Consider the following 9,881-nt stretch of genomic DNA (forward strand, 5'->3'; position numbering starts at 1 on the left):
CGAAATGTGGAAAAATCCAAATTCAAACTTTATAGTACAGGATTGGGGAGATATTTTAGTGGGGAAAGTGCTTGTCTTGAAAACATGAGGACCTGAGCTTGATTCCCAGAACCCAGGTAGAAGTGCTGGGCAGATGGCGGTACTCGCTTGTTCCCCCCGCGCTGCGGAGGCAGAGGCAGGTGAGCCCTTGCAGCTCACTGGCCAGTCAGTCTGGTCTAAATGGTGGGCTCCAGGACAATGAGAGACCTCATTTAAAAATAAAGTAAAATAAATAGTGAAGGACTTAGGAAGCCATAATAAGCCTCAGAATCATCAATAGGCCTAAGTTTCTGCTTCCCAGCAAGGTCAGTTTCCTGATAAGGGGGAATAGACTGTCTGCACCATGCGTTCCTGTGCTCATAGATAAAGCTTGCTTAAAATAAGTTTGTTTAAAGCTCCTCAAATACACATAGCCAATTACAACAAAGGTTACTTAATCTGCTTGGAATCCCCCTAGCCCCCTGCCCACCAGCTTTGCCCACCAGCATCCTCAGCCTATCAGAAAAATACAAGTGCAGTTACTGCTTAAATCAACCAATCATGTAACCATTCCCCTACTTCTTTGTTCAAATCCCTATTAAAACACACACACACACACACACACACACACACACACACAAAAATCCAGACCCCTTGCTGCCTAGGGCTCTTATAGGGATCCACTGCACTGGTGAAGTCAAGAGTCCAAGCTTAAGCCCGAAATAAAGCTCTTTGCTGTTGCATACATGTCAGACTCTTAGTGGCCTTTGGGGACTCTGTGATCTGGGCATAACAATGGGACTAGAGAAACGGCTTAGTGGTTAAGGTGTTTGCCTGAAAAGCCAAAGGACCCTGGTTCAATTCTCAAGTAAACCAGATGCACAAGGAGGTGGCTGGAGGCCCTGGTGCACCCATTTTCTCTCTCTCTCTGCCTCTGTCTCTCAAATAAATAATAAGCAAAATATGTTAAAAAAAAAATAGAGCCGGGCGTGGCAACATACGCCTTTAATCTCAGCATTCGGGAGGCAGAGGTAGGAGGATTGCCATGAGTTCAAGGCCACCCTGAGACTACAGAGTGAATTCCAGTCAGCCTGGGCCAGAGTGAGGCCCTACCTTGAAAAAACAAAACAAACCTAGCTGGGTGTGGTGGCACACACCTTAAATCACTGTGAGTTCAAGGCTACCCTGAAGCTACAGAGTGAATTCCAGGTCAGCCTGGAGACCAACTGAGGAAGATACTTACATCAACTTTTCAATCAGCCTGGGCTAGAGTGAGAACCTACCTGGAAAGAGAGAGAGAGAGAGAGAGAGAGGGAGAGAGAAGGGCCTAAGGTGAGGGTATAGTAGAGATGGAAGTACAGGGTGGAATGGTATAAATGGGGTGAAGCTTGGAGGAGAGGGATGAGAAGAGGATTAATCAAAGCTAAACGTATTATAAATAAGCCAGACAGAAACCCACTTCTTTGTCAGCTAATTTAAAGACATCTGAAAGAGTTTGGGCAGAAGTGTGGAGTAGATAATGTGTCCAGAAGCCATAGGTTCTTACAGACAAACTTCACTTCCAGGGATGGGATGTGCTCCAGCAAGTTGTTTGGTCAAGGAGGCACCATAAAAAATATTGACAATCGCCAAGGCTCTTGGTTACCTACCAGAACTAGATGTTAAGATTCTAGGGCTGGAGGAGATGGCTAAGCCTTTAAGGCACTTGCCTGAAAAGCCTAAGGACACAGGTTCAATTCCCCAGAACCCACGTAAGCCAGATGCACAAGGGGGTGCATGCGTCTGGAGTCCTTTACAGTGACTTGTTCCCTGAAGGAAATGCATGCCTAAGACCTAGTCAAAGCTTATGGCTGGGGGAGGGGCTGGAAAGAAGAGGGGCCCCCATGGAGGGGAACTGAGGGGGAAGGGCAAAGGAGGGTGGTGGGGATTGTTTAAATTGTTTATTTGGTGTTTTTGTTTGTTTGTTTTTTAGTTTTCTTTTCTTTTTTTTGTTTTTTTGTTTTTTCGTTTTTCAAGGTAGGGTTTCACTGTAGCCCAGGCTGACCTGGAATTCACTATGTAGTCTCAGGGTGGTCTTGAGCTCACAGAGATCCTCCTACCTCTGCCTCCCTAGTGCTGGGATTTAAGGTGTGTGCCAGCACACCCAGCTAGTTTTGTTTTTTTGGAGGTAGGGCCTTGCTGTGGTCCAGGCTGATTGGAATTCATTATATTGTCTCAGGGTGGCCTCAAACTCATGGTGATTCTCCTACCTCTGTCTCTGTGTACCACCATGCCTGGCCATGTGTAAGTTTTTTTAATAAAACTTTTTTTTTTTTTTTTTTTCTTGAGGTAGGCTATACAAGAAAGCACCTTTAACCACTAAGCCATCTCTCCTACCACAAACCCAATGTGACGGCAGCTTTTTCTACTACAAATGGATCCTGGGAACCTGTGGTGGTTTGTTTCAGGTGGCCCCCCTCCATAAACTTATGTGTTCTGAATGCTTAGGTCCTCCGCTGGTGACAATCTGGGAATTGGATCCTCCTGGAGGTGATTATTGTTGTGGCTGGGTTTATGGGTGTTATATATATCGCCAGCTTCCCTTTGCCAGCGTTTGGCACACTCTCCTGCTGCTGCTATCCTCTTGATGTTGGATAAGAGGTATGTCCATCCTCTGCTCATGCCATCATTTTCTCCTGCCATCATGGAGCTTCCCTTGGGTCTGTACGCCGAAATAAACCCTCTCCTCGCACAAGTTGCTCTTGGTTGGATGTTTTCTGCCAGCGACGTGAAGCTGACTGCAACAGAGCCCTAGTGAGGTGCAGCTAACACCCAGCAGGAACTCACCCAGAGAGCGCTGGCCCCAGAGTCCTGACCCAGTGTGTGTCAGCCTAGAAGTGACATTCGGCTAACGGTGCTGTAGTCCAGGCTCCTTGTCCACCCCCGAATCTGGTGCCACTGCTTGGCATCCTGCGGGAGCCTGCTGGAGGAAGACCCTGGCAGAGCAGGCTGATGGATGACTCGCCATCGGATGAGGACCATCGACTTTTACCTGGAGCCTCGGATGGGGACTTTGCAGTGTTTTTGTTGGTGTTGTTGGAAGCAGAAAATGAGTTATGGAAGGCCACACACAGCTCCAAGAATCACAGGAACGCTGCGTCACCACACTGGAGAAGCAAACAAATTACAGCTTAGATAGGGGCCAAAGCTCTCTGTGAAGGCCAGGTGGGGACAAGTCCAGCTTAAGCCCCAGAGGACATTGTCTTATGGCCAGGATGGCCAGGACCACTGGCCCAGATGCTGTAGACACCCCAGAACAGATGTTCACTTGCTGCTGTATTCTTCTGACTCACCTGCCTCAAACAGAGAGACCTCCACACAACCCCCACAAGGGGCCTCTGCTTTTGAGAGCCCTATGGGAGCTCAGAACCCCAGGAAAACCATGGCAGCATTGTCCTGGGGTTTTCTGTTCTTTTGTTTGCCTTTTTTTTGGGGGGGGGTGTTTTGTCTTTCAAGTAGAGCATGGCAGTTATTTTTTTGGCGGGGAGGGCTTCCAGATAGGGTCTCACTCTAGCCCATGCTATCCTGGGTTACACTATGTAGTCTCAGGCTGGCCTCCAACTCATGATGATCCCCCTACCAATGCCTCTCAAGTGCTGGGATTAAAGGTGTGGGCTACCAAACCTGGTTTAAAAAAAAAAAATTATTGGGCTGGAGAGATGGCTTAGTGGTTAAGCGCTTGCCTGTGAAACCTAAGGACCCCAGTTTGAGGCTCGATTCTCCAGGACCCACATTAGCCAGATGCACAAGAGGGTGCACGCGTCTGGAGTTTGTTTGCAGTGGCTAGAAGCCCTGGCATGCCCATTCTCTCTCTCTCTCTCTCTCTCTTTTTCTCTCTATCTCTAGCTGCCTCTTTCTCTCTCTGTCACTCTCAAATAAATAAAAATGAACAATAAAAAAATTATTTACTTAGCCTGGGCTAGAGTGAGACCCTACCTTGAAAAAACAAACAAACAAACAAAATTATATATATATATATATGCATATATTTGAGAGAAAGAGGCAGAGAGAAAGAGTGTGTGTGCTCCCTGGTAATCTAGTCATTAGGAGACAGAGACTGGGCATGCCAGGTATGTCAGCCACTGTAAACAAACTCCAGACAAATGTGCTACCTTGTGCATCTGGCTTAGGTAGGCCCCAGGGAATTGAACCTGGGTCCTTAGGCTTTGCAGGCAAGTGCCATAACTGCTAAGCTATTTCTCCAACCCCCTTTTTAGTTTTTATTTATTTATTTATTAGAGAGAGAGAGAGAGAAGGCACGCCAGGGCCTCTAGCTATTGCAAATGAACTCCAGATGCATGTGCCACCTTGTACGTCTCGCTTACATGGGTCCTGGGGAATCGAACTGAGATCCTTTAGCTTTGTAGGCAAACGTCTTAACCACTAAGCCATCTCTCCAGCCCAGTATTTATTTATTTATTTGTTTATTTTTATTTACTTATTTGACAGCAATAGAGAGAGAAAAAGGAAGATAGAGAGAATGGGCTTGCCAGGGCCTTCAGCCACTGCAAACGAACTCCAGACGTGTGTGTCTCTTTGTGCATGTGGCTAACATGGGTCCTGGGGAATCGAGCCTTGAACTGGGGTCCTTAGGCTTCACAGGCAAGTGATTAACCGCTAAGCCATCTCTCTCTCTCTCCAGCCCTATTTACTTTTTTATTTGGTTTTTTGAGGTAGGGTCTCACTCTAGCCCAGCCTGACCTGGAATTTACTATGTGGTTTCAGGGTGGCCTCGAACTCATAGTGATCCGCCTACCTCTGCTTCTCAAGTGCTGGGATTAAAGGCATGTGCCATCACGCCTGGCTGTTTATTAGAGACAGACGGAGGGAGAGAGAGAAAAAAAAATGGGCACGCTATGGCCTCTAGCCACTGCAAATGAACTCCAGATGCATGCACCACTATGTACATTTGGCTTACGTGGGACCTGGAGAATTGAACCTTAGTCCTTAGGCTTTGTAGGCAAGGGCCTTAACCAAATATTTTTTGGAAAAGGCAGGGGGCTAGGACTGGAGAGGTGGCTTAGCAGTTAAAGCACTTGCCTGCGAAGCCTAAAGCCATGTTTGACTCTCTAGATCCCACGTTAGTCAGATGCATGAAGGTAAGGTAAGTGCAAGGTTGTACATGCCTACTAGGTGGCACAAGCATCTGGATTCCTGAAGTTTTATTTCAGTGGCTGAGGTCTTGGCAAACCAATTCTCTCCCTCTATTTATTTGAGAGAAAGAACAAGGAAGAGGCAGATAGAAAATGGGGCACCAAGGTCTCTAGCCACTGGAAATGAACTACAGACCCATGCACCACGTTTTTTTGTGAAAAAAAGAAAAAAATATTTATTATTTATTATTATTTTTTGTTTTTCGAGGTAGGGTTTCACTCTGGCTCAGGCTCTCCTGGAATTCAGTATGTAGTCTCAGGGTGGCCTTGAACTCACAGTGATTGTCCTACCTCTGCCTCCTGAGTGCTGGGATTAAAGGCGTGTGCCATCACGCCTGGCTAAGAAAAAAATTTAACAAGTTTCACTTAGCAAAATATACCCAAAGGAACTCACAGTACAAAGAAAGCTTTAAGTCAAGGCCTCACCAATTCTACACTATTAGCATTGTGTCTCAATTCTCAAAACTAATTTTTAAAAAGCTTAAAACTGTGCCTGAGTCAGAGTGAGACCCTACCTCAAAAAACAAAACAAAACAAAACAAAAAAGCTTAAAACTTAACCTAAAAGATTTAAATGAAAATATAAACTAGAATGAACATGAGAAATGTTTCTCTTTAAAATGGGGACCTTGGGCTGGAGAGATGGCTTAGCGGTTAAGTGCTTGCCTGTGAAGCCTAAGGACCCCGGTTTGAGGCTCGGTTCCCCAGGGCCCACGTTAGCCAGATGCACAAGGGGGCGCACGTGTCTGGAGTTCGTTTGCAGAGGCTGGAAGCCCTGGCGTGCCCATTCTCTCTCTCCCCCTCTATCTGTCTTTCTCTCTGTGTCTGTTGCTCTCAAATAAATAAATAATAATAAAATAAAATGGGGACCTAGCATCTTTGAGTTCTCCAAAGTACATCTCCCCAGTGTTCACTGTGGTGTGAAAGATACACACTTCATGTACTTAAAAGCTACTTTTAACTCCGGTAATAATCACCCTAAAGTATACTACCTAAATGTTAATAGAGTAAAGCAAAGAAAATATTTTAGTTTACTCAAATATTACATGCCAGAAGAGAAGTTTGCATGAGAAACACTGAAGAGGTAATTTTTTTGTTTATTTTTATGTATTTATTTGAGAGTGACAGACAGAGAGAAAGAGGCAGATAGAGAGAGAGAATGGGCACGCCAGGGCCTCCAGCCACTGCAAATGAACTCTAGGCACATGCGCCCCCTTGTGCATCTGGCTAACGCGGCTCCTGGGGAATTGAGCCTCGTTCTAGGGACCTTATGCTTCATAGGCAAGCGCTTAATTACTAAGCCATCTCTCCAGCCTGAAGAGGTAATTTTTTAATCCAGATTTCACAAACTCATGGTGCAAAGTAGGTCTCACAGCTTCCACTAGTAATGAACTTTTCGCTGCTTATTGGCTGCCTATGAAATTTTGATTGAAATAACTCAAAAGTTCCTGCAATGCTAATCATATCCACCCATGCTGTTTTGACCGCCGTAGCTGGTCCTGTAACAGCTACTCACTGACTGACTCTCCAGGCCACTATAGGGGGCCTGAGCTGCTGACCCGCCCAAGCCCCGTATCACCTGACCGCCACAAGCCCCACTGCTGGCCCCGCTGTTGAATTCAGACACAGTTCTGTGTATCTGTGCTGCACGTTGGCCCTGTCTTTTGACATGGCTGCCACAGCTTCATGGGTGGCACACTCCACATCAGCTTTGCCCGTCACTCTTCCTTCAGGGCCAATTTCAATATGGGCCCTCACAGGGTTGAGTGGAGAGAAGAAGTTATAAATGTCATTTCGGTTGCTTGGTAGGGCAGCCCCTCATGTGGACGCAGTGGCCAGCGTGCTCCGCACTGTGACCTCGCTGTCTCCATGTCTGTGGTCATACATTCCTGAGAGGCAGTCGCTGAGGTCTCTCCCAGACAGGTCTGTGGTGAAGTCACAGCCATCGCTGAGACCACTGTTCTCCTCACAGCCCCCATAGCCTGCACGATAGGCACCAGGCCTCATCCTATCCAGGCCAGCCTGCCTCACAATGCCAAGGTACCTCCGGGCTATGCCAGGCTGGTCATAAGGCCCAGGTCTCTGCACAGACATGAATTTCAAAGGTGGATCTGAGTATGACCTAACTTCTTCCTGACGCTCTTGAACACCTCAATGAATCTGTGTCCTGTTCTCTCCTTGTGCTTCCCTAGAGCCTTCTCAGCTAACTCCTGTGAGGCAAACTGAACGAAGGCCTCCCTGTAATCTTGCCCTCTGGGTCCACAGGTAATGTGATCCCATTTGGCACAATTTCTACCCCTGAGAAGAACTGAACAATTTCTTCCTTTGTGCATCCAAATGGGAGTCCCGGAAGCCTTACAAAGCCGTCGTTGGCACTGTTGGTGCTGTGTGGACCGCTGTGCTTCAACACGCAATCCATCTCGGTTCCATGTGATTGAACACCTCTGTATACCAGTGCCAAAGGACCAAAACTAGACAAAACAATCATTGAAGAATAAGCAAAGGAAATCTTTTACTAGCCAAACTATAGTGGAAAGCATTGTAAGTTAAAATAAGGTGGCATTAGCAGAGGCATAGGAAGTAGACCAAAGGAATGGAAGTCTACAGCAATGGACTGATGGAAACACAGAAACAATGCAGAGATGACAGACGAGCAAGCGACACATTAAGTAAGTTCTGCTGGAACAGTAGCAAAAATGAAAGTGGGTCCCTTCTTCCCAATGTGTAAGTCAGTTTTAGGCACATTAAGTCTTTATGGGGGCTGGAGAGATGGCTTAGTTATTAAGGCACTTGCCTGCAAAACCCAAGGACCCCGGTTCAATTCCCCAGGACCCACGTAAGCCAGACGCACAAGGTGGCGCATGTGTCTGGAGTTTGTTCACAGAGGCTGGACACCCTGGTGCACCCATTCTCTCACTATCTCTTGTTCTCTTTCCCCCGTCTCTCAAATAAATAAAAATAAAATGTTAAAAGAAAGAGACCTAAGTGTAGAAGCCAGGCACGGTGGTACACATCTTTAATCCCAGCACTGTGGAGTGCTGGAGGCAGAGTTAGGATTTCCATGAGTTCAAGGCCAACCTGAGACTACACAGTGAATTCCAGGCCAGTCTGAGCTAGAGTGAGACCCTACCTTGAAAAACAAAGCAAAACAAAACAAAAAAAGCTCTCAGTGTATAAGGTGTAGAAATAAAAAGTTTTGGCAGACAAGGAGGGACAGTGTCTAGCTCAGTAATAGAGCGCCTGCTCAGCACACACAAGCACCCGAGTAACACCCCAGCACTGAAAAGAAACACACAGCAGCAGAGGTTAAAAAAAAAAATTAGGGCTGGAGAGATGGTTTAGCAGTTAAGATGTTTGCTTGCAAAGCTAAAGGACCCAGGTTCAATTTCCCACGATCCACGTAAACCAGATGCAAAAGGTGGTACACACGTCTGTAGTTCATTTGCAGTGGCTGGATGCCCTGGCCCACCCATTCTCTCTCTCTCTCCCCTCACCTCTCACACATAAATAAAAAAATAAAATAATTTAAAAAACTTCAGTTGGGTGTGGTGGCGCATGCCTTTAATCCCAGCATTTAGGAGGCAGAGGTAGGAGGATTGTTATGAGTTCAAGGCCACCCTGAGACTACATAGGTCTACTACAGGTCAGCCTGGGCTAGAGTGAGACCCTACCTCGAAAAAACAAAAAAATTAAAATTAAATAAATAAAAAATTGAGCCATAAAAAAATAAGAGGGTTCGAGAGATCACTCAGTGGTTAAGGCACTTGCCTTCTGCGCCTAATGATCACAGTTTGATTTCCCAGTACCCATGTAAAGCCAGATGTACAAAGTGGTGAATGTATTTGGTCAGTTTGCAGTGGCTGGAGGCCCTGGCATGCCCATTCTGTCTCTCTTCTATCTCTGTCTGCTTGCAGACTTACATACATGCACACATACATATGTGTGTGTGTGTGTAGGTATGTATGTATGAATAAGACACTATAGTGAAAAGCCAAGCCATTAAATTGGAGGGTTATTTATGGAATAGGTAATTCATGTAGGATTAGTGTACAAAATACATCAATATTCTACAACTCTGCTAAAGACAAATAACGGGCCGGGAGTGTGGCTTAGTAGTACAGTGGTTGCCCAGCATGCATGATGCCTGTGTTCAACCCTCAGCCCGGCCATGGCAAATGCCAATACAGGGGCTGGAGAGATGACTCAGTGGTTAAAGGCACTTGCTTGCACAAGCCTGCTGGCCAGGGTTCAGCCCAGGTTCAAATCCCCAGTACTCAGGTAAGCCTATATACAGAGTGGCATATGCACATGGAGGGTGTTTGCAGCGGCAAGAGGCCCTGGTGGACCCATTCACTCTTTCTTTTTCTTTCTCCTTGCAACAAATAAATTATTTTTAAAAAACACAAATACAAAAAGAAAAATATTGGGGGGGGGGGAGAATGAGGAGATGGCTCAGTGGATCAATGCTTGCTGCCAACTCTGAGCACCTGAACTCATATTCCCAGAACCTATGTAAAAGCTGGAAGCTGTGGGGACCCTCTGTGACCACTGTGCAGCTGAGGCTGGAAGTGATGGGAAGACAGAAGTTCCTCAAAGCTCATCAACAAGCTGGTACCCCAGACTGTAGAAGGCAAAGACATCCCACACTTCCTTTGACCTCCACACATGCACT

The 9,881-nt window shown here is 46.3% G+C and overlaps 1 pseudogene; it reads right to left on the reverse strand.

Annotated features, from left to right (window-relative positions):
• Positions 1-6,665: 6,665 nt before the first annotated feature.
• LOC101613572 lies at positions 6,666-7,697 on the reverse strand (annotated as a pseudogene).
• Positions 7,698-9,881: the final 2,184 nt, after the last annotated feature.

The sequence above is a fragment of the Jaculus jaculus genome, chromosome 12 (assembly GCF_020740685.1).
Source record: "Jaculus jaculus isolate mJacJac1 chromosome 12, mJacJac1.mat.Y.cur, whole genome shotgun sequence".
Taxonomy (NCBI): Eukaryota; Metazoa; Chordata; class Mammalia; order Rodentia; family Dipodidae; genus Jaculus; species Jaculus jaculus.